We start from the raw sequence: 15,000 nt of genomic DNA, 5'->3' as shown, positions 1-15,000 counted from the left end.
CGTTCGGGCGCGTCTGCCCCGGTAGACGGGGTCGCCTCTTTCGGACTTTGCCGTTCGGGCGCGTCTGCCCCGGTAGACGGGGTCGCCTCTTTCGGACTTTGCCGTTCGGGCGCGTCTGCCCCGGTAGACGGGGTTGCCTCTTTCGGACTTTGCCGTTCCGGCGCGTCTGCCCCGGTAGACGGGGTCGCTTTATTCGGACTTTGCCGTTCGGGCGCGTCTGCCCCGGTAGACGGGGTCGCTTTATTCGGACTTTGCCGTTCGGGCGCGTCTGCCCCGGTAGACGGGGTCGCCTCTTTCGGACTTTGCCGTTCGGGCGCGTCTGCCCCGGTAGACGGGGTCGCCTCTTTCGGACTTTGCCGTTCGGGCGCGTCTGGCCCGGTAGACGGGGTCGCTTTATTCGGACTTTGCCGTTCGGGCGCGTCTGCCCCGGTAGACGGGGTTGCCTCTTTCGGACTTTGCCGTTCCGGCGCGTCTGCCCCGGTAGACGGGGTCGCTTTATTCGGACTTTGCCGTTCGGGCGCGTGTGCCCCGGTAGACGGGGTCGCTTTATTCGGACTTTGCCGTTCGGGCGCGTCTGGCCCGGTAGACGGGGTCGCTTTATTCGGACTTTGCCGTTCGGGCGCGTCTGCCCCGGTAGACGGGGTTGCCTCTTTCGGACTTTGCCGTTCCGGCGCGTCTGCCCCGGTAGACGGGGTCGCCTCTTTCGGACTTTGCCGTTCGGGCGCGTCTGCCCCGGTAGACGGGGTCGCCTCTTTCGGACTTTGCCGTTCGGGCGCGTCTGGCCCGGTAGACGGGGTCGCTTTATTCGGACTTTGCCGTTCGGGCGCGTCTGCCCCGGTAGACGGGGTCGCTTTATTCGGACTTTGCCGTTCGGGCGCGTCTGCCCCGGTAGACGGGGTTGCCTCTTTCGGACTTTGCCGTTCCGGCGCGTCTGCCCCGGTAGACGGGGTCGCTTTATTCGGACTTTGCCGTTCGGGCGCGTCTGCCCCGGTAGACGGGGTCGCTTTATTCGGACTTTGCCGTTCGGGCGCGTCTGCCCCGGTAGACGGGGTCGCCTCTTTCGGACTTTGCCGTTCGGGCGCGTCTGCCCCGGTAGACGGGGTCGCTTTATTCGGACTTTGCCGTTCGGGCGCGTCTGCCCCGGTAGACGGGGTTGCCTCTTTCGGACTTTGCCGTTCGGGCGCGTCTGCCCCGGTAGACGGGGTCGCTTTATTCGGACTTTGCCGTTCGGGCGCGTCTGCCCCGGTAGACGGGGTTGCCTCTTTCGGACTTTGCCGTTCCGGCGCGTCTGCCCCGGTAGACGGGGTCGCTTTATTCGGACTTTGCCGTTCGGGCGCGTCTGCCCCGGTAGACGGGGTCGCTTTATTCGGACTTTGCCGTTCGGGCGCGTCTGCCCCGGTAGACGGGGTCGCCTCTTTCGGACTTTGCCGTTCGGGCGCGTCTGCCCCGGTAGACGGGGTCGCCTCTTTCGGACTTTGCCGTTCGGGCGCGTCTGGCCCGGTAGACGGGGTCGCTTTATTCGGACTTTGCCGTTCGGGCGCGTCTGCCCCGGTAGACGGGGTTGCCTCTTTCGGACTTTGCCGTTCGGGCGCGTCTGCCCCGGTAGACGGGGTTGCCTCTTTCGGACTTTGCCGTTCCGGCGCGTCTGCCCCGGTAGACGGGGTCGCTTTATTCGGACTTTGCCGTTCGGGCGCGTCTGCCCCGGTAGACGGGGTCGCTTTATTCGGACTTTGCCGTTCGGGCGCGTCTGCCCCGGTAGACGGGGTCGCCTCTTTCGGACTTTGCCGTTCGGGCGCGTCTGCCCCGGTAGACGGGGTCGCCTCTTTCGGACTTTGCCGTTCGGGCGCGTCTGGCCCGGTAGACGGGGTCGCTTTATTCGGACTTTGCCGTTCGGGCGCGTCTGCCCCGGTAGACGGGGTTGCCTCTTTCGGACTTTGCCGTTCCGGCGCGTCTGCCCCGGTAGACGGGGTCGCTTTATTCGGACTTTGCCGTTCGGGCGCGTCTGCCCCGGTAGACGGGGTCGCTTTATTCGGACTTTGCCGTTCGGGCGCGTCTGGCCCGGTAGACGGGGTCGCTTTATTCGGACTTTGCCGTTCGGGCGCGTCTGCCCCGGTAGACGGGGTTGCCTCTTTCGGACTTTGCCGTTCCGGCGCGTCTGCCCCGGTAGACGGGGTCGCTTTATTCGGACTTTGCCGTTCGGGCGCGTCTGCCCCGGTAGACGGGGTCGCTTTATTCGGACTTTGCCGTTCGGGCGCGTCTGCCCCGGTAGACGGGGTCGCTTTATTCGGACTTTGCCGTTCGGGCGCGTCTGCCCCGGTAGACGGGGTCGCCTCTTTCGGACTTTGCCGTTCGGGCGCGTCTGCCCCGGTAGACGGGGTCGCCTCTTTCGGACTTTGCCGTTCGGGCGCGTCTGCCCCGGTAGACGGGGTCGCTTTATTCGGACTTTGCCGTTCGGGCGCGTTCGCCCCGGCCGACGCGGGACGAAAGTCGTTTGCGACTTTGCCTTCCCTGTGTAGGGCGTTCAAAGGCGAATCTTTTGTTACCAATCTCGTCACTTTGCTGCCAGTCTGGGCCGAGATACGTGCGATTGAACGGTATCGCCTAGGCAGACGCGGTACGGGGTTTTCGAATTTTTAAAGGTCCTTTTCTTTGGCGGAGCACGACGAATTTTACAGCGCCGCGTCGGCCGCGCTGCGGCGCATCTTTTTCGATCATCACATTGCGGTCGGAGCAGCGGGCGATTAACCGCTCGCGACAGGGAGACTTTGACCATTTCAAACTTTTCACGGCCGGCCCCTATGTCTCAAGCCTACGAATTTGAAGTCAGTGTGCAGGCGAATCTTTTGCCACCGGTCCCGTCGTTTTCCTGCCATTCTCGCTCGAGATAGGGGCGATTCAACAGTCTCGCCTAGGCAGACGCGGTCCCGCCTAGGCAGACGCGGTTCCCTCCCCGGCGAACGCGGTAAATGGTCTTCGAGTTTTTAGAGGCACTTTTACCTGGCGGAACGCGACGAAATTTACGCCACGCGTCGGCCGCGCCGGCGCGCATCTTGTGCAGTCATCCCCGACCCGCTGCTTCCAATGTAGCCGGAGCAGCGGGTGATTGACCAGTCTCGCAAGGGGCCGCCTTTTCGAATTCTCGCGGCCGTCGCCTTGAGCGCAGCCGCTCAGTTTTTAGTTGCGCGCGTTGGGCTGAGAAGGGCGAACATTTTGAGACCTCTCCCGTCCCTTTCGCGCAACGCAAGGCAGAGTTACGCTCGTTTGAAGCTCGCCTAGGCAGACGCGGTCCCGCCTAGGCAGACGCGGTTGCCTCCCCGGCGGACGCGGTGAACGGTCTTCGAACTTTTAAGGGCACTTTTAACTGGCGGAACGCGACGAAATTTACGCCACGTGTCGGCCGCACCGCGACGCATCTTGTGCAGTCATCGCCGACTCGCTGCTTCCAATGCAGCCGGAGCAGCGGGCGATTGACCAGGCTCGCAAGGGGCCGCCTTTTGTAATCTTCGCGGCCGTTCCCGTGGGCGAATCCGCTCCATTTTTAGATCCGCGTGTGGGGCTGAGAAAGGCGAACATTTTGAGACCTTTCTCGTCCCTTTCGCGCAACGCGAGTGAGAGTTACGCTCGTTTGAAGCTCGCCTAGGCAGACGCGGTCCCGCCTAGGCAGACGCGGTAAATGGTCTTCGAATTTTTAAAGGCACTTTGAACTGGCGGAGCGCGACGAAATTTACGCCACGGTTCGGCCGCGCCGGCGCGCATCTTGTGCAGTTATCGCGGACTCGCTGCTTGCACTGTAGCCGGAGCAGCAGGTGATTGACCAGGCTCGCAAGGGGCCGCCTTTTCTAGTCTTCGCGGCGGTTCCCGTGGGCGCAGCCGCTCAATTTCTAGTTCCGCGCGTTGGGCTGAGAGAGGCGAACATTTTGAGACCTTTCCCGTCCCTTTCGCGCAACGCAAGTGAGAGTTACGCTCGTTTGAAGCTCGCCTAGGCAGACGCGGTCCCGCCTAGGCAGACGCGGTTGCCTCCCCGGCGGACGCGGTAAACGGTCTTCGAGTTTTTAAAGGCACTTTGAACTGGCGGAGCGCGACCAAATTTACGCCACGGTTCGGCCGCGCAGGCGCGCATCTTGTGCAGTTATCGCGGACTCGCTGCTTGCACTGTAGCCGGAGCAGCAGGTGATTGACCAGGCTCGCAAGGGGCCGCCTTTTCTAATCTTCGCGGCGGTTCCCGTGGGCGCAGCCGCTCAATTTTTAGTTCCGCGTGTGGGGCTGAGAAAGGCGAACATTTTGAGACCTTTCCCGTCCCTTTCGCGCAACGCAAGTGAGAGTTACGCTCGTTTGAAGCTCGCCTAGGCAGACGCGGTCCCGCCTAGGCAGACGCGGTAAATGGTCTTCGAATTTTTAAAGGCACTTTGAACTGGCGGAACGCGACGAAATTTACGCCACGGTTCGGCCGCGCAGGCGCGCATCTTGTGCAGTTATCGCGGACTCGCTGCTTGCACTGTAGCCGGAGCAGCAGGTGATTGACCAGGCTCGCAAGGGGCCGCCTTTTCTAATCTTCGCGGCCGTTCCCGTGGGCGAATCCGCTCCATTTTTAGATCCGCGTGTGGGGCCGAGAAAGGCGAACATTTTGAGACCTTTCCCGTCCCTTTCGCGCAACGCAAGTGAGAGTTACGCTCGTTTGAAGCTCGCCTAGGCAGACGCGGTCCCGCCTAGGCAGACGCGGTAAATGGTCTTCGAATTTTTAAAGGCACTTTGAACTGGCGGAGCGCGACGAAATTTACGCCACGGTTCGGCCGCGCCGGCGCGCATCTTGTGCAGTTATCGCGGACTCGCTGCTTGCACTGTAGCCGGAGCAGCACGTGATTGACCAGGCTCGCAAGGGGCCGCCTTTTCTAATCTTCGCGGCCGTTCCCGTGGGCGAATCCGCTCCATTTTTAGATCCGCGTGTGGGGCCGAGAAAGGCGAACATTTTGAGACCTTTCCCGTCCCTTTCGCGCAACGCAAGTGAGAGTTACGCTCGTTTGAAGCTCGCCTAGGCAGACGCGGTCCCGCCTAGGCAGACGCGGTAAATGGTCTTCGAATTTTTAAAGGCACTTTGAACTGGCGGAGCGCGACGAAATTTACGCCACGGTTCGGCCGCGCCGGCGCGCATCTTGTGCAGTTATCGCGGACTCGCTGCTTGCACTGTAGCCGGAGCAGCACGTGATTGACCAGGCTCGCAAGGGGCCGCCTTTTCTAATCTTCGCGGCCGTTCCCGTGGGCGAATCCGCTCCATTTTTAGATCCGCGTGTGGGGCCGAGAAAGGCGAACATTTTGAGACCTTTCCCGTCCCTTTCGCGCAACGCAAGTGAGAGTTACGCTCGTTTGAAGCTCGCCTAGGCAGACGCGGTCCCGCCTAGGCAGACGCGGTTGCCTCCCCGGCGGACGCGGTAAATGGTCTTCGAATTTTTAAAGGCACTTTGAACTGGCGGAGCGCGACGAAATTTACGCCACGGTTCGGCCGCGCCGGCGCGCATCTTGTGCAGTTATCGCGGACTCGCTGCTTGCACTGTAGCCGGAGCAGCAGGTGATTGACCAGGCTCGCAAGGGGCCGCCTTTTCTAATCTTCGCGGCCGTTCCCGTGGGCGAATCCGCTCCATTTTTAGATCCGCGTGTGGGGCTGAGAAAGGCGAACATTTTGAGGCCTTTCCCGTCCCTTTCGCGCAACGCAAGTGAGAGTTACGCTCGTTTGAAGCTCGCCTAGGCAGACGCGGTCCCGCCTAGGCAGACGCGGTTGCCTCCCCGGCGGACGCGGTAAATGGTCTTCGAGTTTTTAAAGGCACTTTGAACTGGCGGAGCGCGACCAAATTTACGCCACGGTTCGGCCGCGCCGGCGCGCATCTTGTGCTGTCATCGCGGACTCGCTGCTTGCACTGTAGCCGGAGCAGCGGGTGATTGACCAGGCTCGCAAGGGGCCGCCTTTTCTAATCTTCGCGGCCGCTGCCGTGGGCGAATCCGCTCCATTTTTAGTTCCGCGCGTTGGGCTGAGAAAGGCGAACATTTTGAGACCTTTCTCGTCCCTTTCGCGCAACGCAAGTGAGAGTTACGCTCGTTTGAAGCTCGCCTAGGCAGACGCGGTCCCGCCTAGGCAGACGCGGTTGCCTCCCCGGCGGACGCGGTAAACGGTCTTCGAATTTTTAAAGGCACTTTGAACTGGCGGAGCGCGACGAAATTTACGCCACGGTTCGGCCGCGCCGGCGCGCATCTTGTGCAGTCATCGCCGACTCGCTGCTTCCACTGCAGCCGGAGCAGCGGGCGATTGACCAGGCTCGCAAGGGGCCGCCTTTTCTAATCTTCGCGGCTGTTCCCGTGGGCGCAGCCGCTCAATTTTTAGTTCCGCGTGTTGGGCTGAGAGAGGCGAATATTTTGAGACCTTTCCCGTCCCTTTCGCGCAACGCAAGTGAGAGTTACGCTCGTTTGAAGCTCGCCTAGGCAGACGCGGTCCCGCCTAGGCAGACGCGGTTGCCTCCCCGGCGGACGCGGTAAACGGTCTTCGAGTTTTTAAAGGCACTTTGAACTGGCGGAGCGCGACCAAATTTACGCCACGGTTCGGCCGCGCCGGCGCGCATCTTGTGCAGTCATCGCCGACCCGCTGCTTGCACTGTAGCCGGAGCAGCGGGCGATTGAGCAGTCTCGCAAGGGGCCGCCTTTTCTAATCTTCGCGGCCGTTCCCGTGGGCGAATCCGCTCCATTTTTAGATCCGCGTGTGGGGCTGAGAAAGGCGAACATTTTGAGACCTTTCCCGTCCCTTTCGCCCAACGCAAGTGAGAGTTACGCTCGTTTGAAGCTCGCCTAGGCAGACGCGGTTGCCTCCCCGGCGGACGCGGTAAATGGTCTTCGAGTTTTTAAAGGCACTTTGAACTGGCGGAGCGCGACCAAATTTACGCCACGGTTCGGCCGCGCCGGCGCGCATCTTGTGCTGTCATCGCGGACTCGCTGCTTGCACTGTAGCCGGAGCAGCGGGCGATTGACCAGTATCGCAAGGGGCCGCCTTTTCTAATCTTCGCGGCCGTTCCCGTGGGCGAATCCGCTCCATTTTTAGTTCCGCGCGTTGGGCTGAGAAAGGCGAACATTTTGAGACCTTTCCCGTCCGTTTCGCGCAACGCAAGTGAGAGTTACGCTCGTTTGAAGCTCGCCTAGGCAGACGCGGTCCCGCCTAGGCAGACGCGGTTGCCTCCCCGGCGGACGCGGTAAACGGTCTTCGAATTTTTAAAGGCACTTTGAACTGGCGGAGCGCGACGAAATTTACGCCACGGTTCGGCCGCGCCGGCGCGCATCTTGTGCAGTCATCGCCGACCCGCTGCGTCCACTGCAGCCGGAGCAGCGGGCGATTGACCAGTATCGCAAGGGGCCGCCTTTTCGAATTCTCGCGGCCGTTGCCTTGAGCGCAGCCGCTCAATTTCTAGTTGCGCGCGTTGGGCTGAGAAAGGCGAACATTTTGAGACCTTTCCCGTCCGTTTCGCGCAACGCAAGTGAGAGTTGCGCTCGTTTGAAGCTCGCCTAGGCAGACGCGGTCCCGCCTAGGCAGACGCGGTAAATTGTCTTCGAATTTTTAAAGGCACTTTGAACTGGCGGAGCGCGACGAAATTTACGCCACGGTTCGGCCGCGCCGGCGCGCATCTTGTGCAGTTATCGCGGACTCGCTGCTTGCACTGTAGCCGGAGCAGCAGGTGATTGACCAGGCTCGCAAGGGGCCGCCTTTTCTAATCTTCGCGGCCGTTCCCGTGGACGAATCCGCTCCATTTTTAGATCCGCGTGTGGGGCTGAGAAAGGCGAGCATTTTGAGACCTTTCTCGTCCCTTTCGCGCAACGCAAGTGAGAGTTACGCTCGTTTGAAGCTCGCCTAGGCAGACGCGGTCCCGCCTAGGCAGACGCGGTTGCCTCCCCGGCGGACGCGGTAAACGGTTTTCGAATATTTAAAGGCACTTTCACCTGGCGGAACGAGACGAAATTTACGCCACGTGTCGGCCGCGCTGCCGCCCATCTTGTGCAGTCCTCCTCGACCCGCTGCTTCCACTGTAGCCGGAGCAGCGGGTGATTGACCAGGTTCGCAAGGGGCCGCCTTTTCGAATGTTCACGGCCGTTCCCGTGGGCGCAGCCGCTCAATTTTTAGTTCCGCGTGTGGGGCTGAGAAAGGCGAATATTTTGAGACCTTTCCCGTCCCTTTCGCGCAACGGAAGGCAGAGTTACGTTCGTTTGAAGCCCGCTCCGGTAGACGCGCTTATGACCCGCGGGGGTCTGGGTACTTATCGCTGCATATATAAGGGGGCATACCGCCTAGGCAGACGCGAAACAGTAAAGCGTCCGCTTTGTCAGCAAAGTCCGAAACGGACCTCTCGACGCCCGGGAGGTGAATTCGGGCTTTAGGCGGCCTCGGCAGATGTGATTTTCATGAGTTTGTGCATTATTTATGCGAGTTTTGCGGCGAACGCGCCTCGAGTACGGCGGCTCGCCCGACGGCTATGTCCACGAGTACGGCTCGTGCGGGGCGCCGCGGAAGCGCGGTTGTGCGATGCCGCAGCAAAGCGCGCACGATTTGAGTGGCTTTTGCGGCGAACGCTCCTCGAGTACGGCGGTTCGCCCGATGACAATGTCCACGAGTACGGCTCGTGCGGGGCGCCGCGGAAGTGCTTTTTTGCGATGCCGCAGCAAAGCGCGCTCGATTTGAGGGGCTCTTGCCGCCAACGCGCCTCGAGTACGGCGGTTGGCCCGATGACAATGTCCACGAGTACGGCTCGTGCGGGGCGCCGGGGAAGCGCTTTTGTGCGATGCCGCAGGAAAGCGCGCACGTTTTGAGCGGCTCTTGCGGCGAACGCGCCTCGAGTACGGCGGTTCGCCCGACGGCTATGTCCACGAGTACGGCTCGTGCGGGGCGCCGGGGCAGCGCTTTCGTGCGATGCCGCAGGAAAGCGTGCACGATTTGAGCGGCTCTTGCGGCGAACGCGCCTCGAGTACGGCGGTTCGCCCGATGACCATGTCCACGAGTACGGCTCGTGCGGGGCGCCGGGGCAGCGCTTTCGTGCGATGCCGCAGGAAAGCGCGCACGATTTGAGCGGCTCTTGCGGCGAACGCGCCTCGAGTACGGCGGTTCGCCCGATGACCATGTCCACGAGTACGGCTCGTGCGGGGCGCCGGGGCAGCGCTTTCGTGCGATGCCGCAGGAAAGCGCGCACGATTTGAGCGGCTCTTGCGGCGAACGCGCCTCGAGTACGGCGCTTCGCCCGACGGCTATGTCCACGAGTACGGCTCGTGCGGGGCGCCGGGGATGCGCTTTTGTGCGATGCCGCAGCAAAGCGCGCACGATTTGTGGGGGTCTTGCCGCCAACGCGCCTCGAGTACGGCGGTTCGCCCGATGACAATGTCCACGAGTACGGCTCGTGCGGGGCGCCGGGGCAGCGCTTTCGTGCGATGCCGCAGGAAAGCGCGCACGATTTGAGCGGCTCTTGCGGCGAACGCGCCTCGAGTACGGCGGTTCGCCCGACGGCTATGTCCACGAGTACGGCTCGTGCGGGGCGCCGCGGAAGCGCGGCGTTGTGATGCCGCGGCAAAGCGCGCACGATTTGTGCGGCCCTTGCGGCGAAAGTGGCACGAGTACGGCGATTTACTCACCCACGGAGGTCTGGGTACTTATCGCTGCTATTATATGGGGGTCCCAGTGGAGCAGTCGGCGGCGCGCGCCCGCGTGTGCGCGCCGTGACCGGGTCTGATATGCGGCCTCGTGCCCAGCGTGTCCCCGTCCCTCGGACCCCACGGCATTCGTCTGCAGCCTCATCCGCGTCTGCGATAGGGGCTGGTTGTCGGACGACGCTGTTTCCACGTTTTACGAGGTGTGTTCCGTGCTACCCGGACTCGATTCCGTGCGAGCGCGCCGAAGACGCGGGCGTGTCCCGTCGTCTGGCGGCTTGGCCGTCTCGGCTACGCAGCAAGCGCCGTCCAGTTGCCTAATGCTGCGGCCCTAGAGGCCGATGTGCGCACTGGTGGGCGCGTTACAAATGCTTTGCCTAAAGGCACACGTGCTCTCTTGCCGCGTGGCGATTGCCGTACCTACGGGTCGGATGCCGCAGCGAGCTCGAACGATGCACGGGCAGCGCAAGCTGCCGCGAAAAAGATGCGTCGCGCGCTGGGGGTTTATGGCGGCCCTATCGGCGGCGACGAGGCACCCTTCTGGGGCGAAAAGGGAATGCCTATGCATCATACCTGGTTGATCCTGCCAGTAATCATATGCTTGTCTCAAAGATTAAGCCATGCATGTCTAAGTACATGCCGAAATAAGGCGAAACCGCGAATGGCTCATTAAATCAGTTATGGTTCCTTAGATCGTTTCTTTCTACTTGGACAACTGTGGCAATTCTAGAGCTAATACATGCATTGAGCCTGAAGGCCTTTGGCTGACGGGCGCTTTTATTAGACCAAGACCCATCGGGCTCTGCCCGTACTCTGTGGTGACTCTGGATAACTTTGTGCTGATCGCATGGCCATGAGCCGGCGACGTTTCTTTCAAGTGTCTGCCTTATCAACTTTCGATGGTAGGTTACTTGCCTACCATGGTTGTTACGGGTAACGGAGAATCAGGGTTCGATTCCGGAGAGGGAGCCTGAGAAACGGCTACCACATCCAAGGAAGGCAGCAGGCGCGCAAATTACCCACTCCCGGCACGGGGAGGTAGTGACGAAAAATAACAATACGGGACTCTTTTGAGGCCCCGTAATTGAAATGAGTACACTCTAAATCCTTTAACGAGGATCAATTGGAGGGCAAGTCTGGTGCCAGCAGCCGCGGTAATTCCAGCTCCAATAGCGTATACTAAAGCTGCTGCGGTTAAAAAGCTCGTAGTTGGATCTCAGTTCCAGACGAGTAGTGCATCTACCCGATGCGACGGCTCGGACTGAACATCATGCCGGTCCTCTCTTGGTGCCCTTCATTGGTGCGTCTCGAGGTGGCCTGCGCTTTTACTTTGAAAAAATTAGAGTGCTCAACGCAGGCGAGTCGCCTGAATAAACTTGCATGGAATAATAGAACAAGACCCCGTTTCTGTTCTGTTGGTTTTTGGAATACGGGGTAATGATTAAGAGGGACAGACGGGGGCATTCGTATTGCGGCGCTAGAGGTGAAATTCTTGGACCGTCGCAAGACGAACTACTGCGAAAGCATTTGCCAAGAATGTTTTCTTTGATCAAGAACGAAAGTCAGAGGTTCGAAGGCGATCAGATACCGCCCTAGTTCTGACCATAAACGATGCCAACCAGCGATCCGCCTGAGTTACTCAAATGACTCGGCGGGCAGCTTCCGGGAAACCAAAGTATTTGGGTTCCGGGGGAAGTATGGTTGCAAAGCTGAAACTTAAAGGAATTGACGGAAGGGCACCACCAGGAGTGGAGCCTGCGGCTTAATTTGACTCAACACGGGAAAACTTACCCGGCCCGGACACTGGGAGGATTGACAGATTGAGAGCTCTTTCTTGATTCGGTGGATGGTGGTGCATGGCCGTTCTTAGTTGGTGGAGCGATTTGTCTGGTTAATTCCGATAACGAACGAGACTCTAGCCTATTAAATAGGTGCGGGGTTCCCAGCACCTTACAACCTTCTTAGAGGGACAAGCGGCTCCTAGCCGCACGAAACAGAGCAATAACAGGTCTGTGATGCCCTTAGATGTCCGGGGCCGCACGCGCGCTACACTGAAGGAAGCAGCGTGTCTTTATCCCTGTCTGAAAAGACTGGGTAACCCGTGGAACTTCTTTCGTGATTGGGATAGGGGCTTGCAATTGTTCCCCTTGAACGAGGAATTCCCAGTAAGCGCGAGTCATAAGCTCGCGTTGATTACGTCCCTGCCCTTTGTACACACCGCCCGTCGCTACTACCGATTGAATGATTTAGTGAGGTCTTCGGACCGATGTCCGGCGCGGCCTTTCGGTTGCGCCGGTCTGTTGGAAAGATGACCAAACTTGATCATTTAGAGGAAGTAAAAGTCGTAACAAGGTTTCCGTAGGTGAACCTGCGGAAGGATCATTACCGGATTGTGCTTGTCACACCCGGCGCCGCCCCCACTTATAAGCGGGGGAAGGCCTCAACCGCGGAGTTGCGAGATTCTGAAGCCGCTTCTCTGCACAAACTGTTGCGCCCAGCGGAGCTCCGTCACCAAGGGAAAGTCGGACGGGCTGTATCCGCAGGTTTGAACGGCGTAACGCACCACTCATGGTGGGCTTTCGGTTGTCGACAACCGTCGAAGAGGCGCAAACAGAGCCGGTAGGCAGGCCGAGGGAAAGGCCTGCCCGCTGCCAAGGGAACGGCGGCGGCTGCTGCGAAGTACGAAAGGAAACGCTGCTCGCTGGCTTTGTCGTGTTGCGACCACGAGTCGGTAGGCGGGCCGAGGGAAAGGCCTGCCCGCTGCCAAGGGAACGGCGGCGGCTGCTGCGAAGTACGAAAGGAAACGCTGCTCGCTGGCTTTGTCGTGTTGCGACCACGAGTCGGTAGGCGGGCCGAGGGAAAGGCCTGCCCGCTGCCAAGGGAACGGCGGCGGCTGCTGCGAAGTACGAAAGGAAACGCTGCTCGCTGGCTTTGTCGTGTTGCGACCACGAGTCGGTAGGCGGGCCGAGGGAAAGGCCTGCCCGCTGCCAAGGGAACGGCGGCGGCTGCTGCGAAGTACGAGAGGAACCGCGGCTCGCTGGCTTTGTCGTGTTGCGACCACCAGTCGGTAGGCGGGCCGAGGGAAAGGCCTGCCCGCTGCCAAGGGAACGGCGGCGGCTGCTGCGAAGTACGAGAGGAACCGCGGCTCGCTGGCTGGGAAACTGCGCTTCTGCGCGACGCGCACGCGGCGGGACGCGCGCGGCCCAGGGAACGGCCGCGCGCGAAAGGTCTCGCACTGCGGGCGCGGAGTCTGACGCCGCGCCGACGGCGCGAAAGGAGGCACCGGGACCGAAAAGGACGAGGGATTATAATCCCGCACTTTGAACGCATTCGCGGCAGCCGGGTTCTCTTGCTGCTTCGTCCTTCCCAGCCTTCGAGTAGTCTGTCGGTGCGCTACCGAAACGCCGTCCATGGCACTGTGGCCGGTGGGCTCCTATTGCGGGAGTAGACTGATGAACGTCCGCTTTGCGGCTTGTTCCAAGTACGCGCTGCGTAGCCACGGCTAGGCGGTGCCTGTCTCCTTGCGAAGCAATGATGTGGCGAAATGGTCGAGTAGGGAGCAGCACGATGGCGCACCCGGGGGCGACCGGACCGGGGGGCGTTGGGAAAACCCCCTCCCCTACAAAAGGGTGCAGCAGCGGTAGGCGGTGATGACTCGCCTTGAAAGATGTGAACAGCAGTTGAGTGTGAACAGCAACAAAAAAAACCGCTGCTGGAGTCCGGGGGTAGCGTCGCTGCAGATCGCAGAAAGGTGCGTGAGGACGGTGGCACAGAGCTCCAAGAATGTATATTTCTAGCAAACGCCGGTGCTTCGAGGTGTTCTGCGGTCAGGCCCGTGCGGGCGGAGCGGGCGTGCCCAAGAAGGCACAAGAAGACCCACCTCTGATGAAGACCGGAATTGGAGCGTCACGCGTCGGCTCAGCACTTCTGCCTTAGTGGTTGCCAAATGCCTCGTCATCCTATTAGTGACGCGCAAGCCATTATCGCACAAAAGCTTCGAGAGACTTTGCTCGCTTTGGCTTTGAGGCACGCGCAGCATGCCGAACGGACGGCTGCGAGGCGCGAAAGACGTCGGTCGAAACTGCGACTGGAGACCAGGGGAAAAGCCCGGTGCCTAAAACCCTGGTTGTACTGTACGGATTTGAACAAACCAAACGCACGACTCTAAGCGGTGGATCACTCGGTTCTCGGGTCGATGAAGAACGCAGCCAGCTGCGAGACTTGGTGTGAATTGCAGGACACACTGAGCACTGATTCTTCGAACGCACATTGCGCCCTTGGGTCTTCCCTTGGGTTCGTCTGTCTGAGGGTCGGATCATATATCAAGAGAGGCGCCGGCGCCCGGGGATGGCGCGGCCGGCGACTCGTTTTGACCGTGTCGGCAAAGAGGACGGCTCTGTACGGAACGCCGAAGATCCCTCGAAAGACTTTGCGAATGAGGAGGAGAGCGGGTCGAACCCTTCAGCCGCGCGCAAAGCGGCAGAGTCGGGTCGCCCTGCGCTGACGTAACGCGGGCCGGCGGCTGCTAGCCGTAGAGCGTCACGCCTCAGAAAGCGACCGCCGCAGGAAGGGATTACCTGCAGGGAAAGAGCGGTCCGACGGGAGACGAGGCTGTTTGGACGGGCGGCGAAGCGCTGCCTGCTGGCCCGCGGAGAAGTAGCCGAACTGCTGCGAGAAGCGCAGAGACGGGAACGCCCTGTTCCGGGCACGCCCGCGCGAGAAAAAGGGATACCTCGCGCGGGGTGCAGGGAGGTGACGGGCGCGAGCGCGGTGTGCGCAGCACAGTTCGGCAAAGCGCAGAGGCGCGCCGTGTGCGCGGCAACGAAGGGGTCCCCCGGACCCTGTGCGGAAAGGGACCGCCTCCTCGAGTGGGCGCGAAGTCGAGTACGGGTCGAACGGACGCGATCTCGTTGCGAGCGCAGTCCGCCGTCGGTCTAAGTGCTTCGCAGTCTCTGCCCCGAGAAAAACTGGGCCACTCCAGTTGGGGCGGGGGCGACGCAAAACTCTGACGATGCCCCTACGCCAGGCCGAGGTCGTTCTCTCGAGGGAAAGAGAGGCGGCAGGGAATTTATTCGGCCGCGGCGGTCGGGGGTTCACACTCTCTGCGTTCAGTGTTCCGCGCGCAACCGAATGCGCGCCGTCCCGAGCGCCGGTCAGAGGTGCCTTCCAGTCTCGCTCGCAGTCGCCGAGGGTGCTGCCGACTGAGAGCGGGGAATGGGCGGAAGGTGCCGGCCGGAGACGAGGGAAGGACGCGCGCGCGCGACCGCGCCGGAATCGAACGCGAGAAAATGCATATCTGTGTCGACCTCAGATCAGGCGAGACAACCCGCTGAATTTAAG

General features: G+C 61.1%; 2 non-coding genes across 2 annotated transcripts; both read left to right on the top strand.

The window, feature by feature from the left end:
* The first annotated feature begins 10,230 nt into the window (after positions 1-10,230).
* On the top strand, positions 10,231-12,045 carry LOC149324722 (small subunit ribosomal RNA). The gene has a single exon (XR_016286743.1). It is a non-coding gene; the product is annotated as a small subunit ribosomal RNA (ribosomal RNA).
* Positions 12,046-13,820: 1,775 nt separating this feature from the next.
* On the top strand, positions 13,821-13,973 carry LOC149324721 (5.8S ribosomal RNA). The gene has a single exon (XR_016286810.1). It is a non-coding gene; the product is annotated as a 5.8S ribosomal RNA (ribosomal RNA).
* Positions 13,974-15,000: the final 1,027 nt, after the last annotated feature.

This window comes from Amblyomma mixtum, unplaced genomic scaffold (assembly GCF_055824585.1).
Source record: "Amblyomma mixtum isolate Tamu unplaced genomic scaffold, ASM5582458v1 scaffold_21, whole genome shotgun sequence".
Lineage (NCBI taxonomy): Eukaryota > Metazoa > Arthropoda > Arachnida > Ixodida > Ixodidae > Amblyomma > Amblyomma mixtum.
This window is presented reverse-complemented; position numbering and strand designations above follow the sequence as displayed.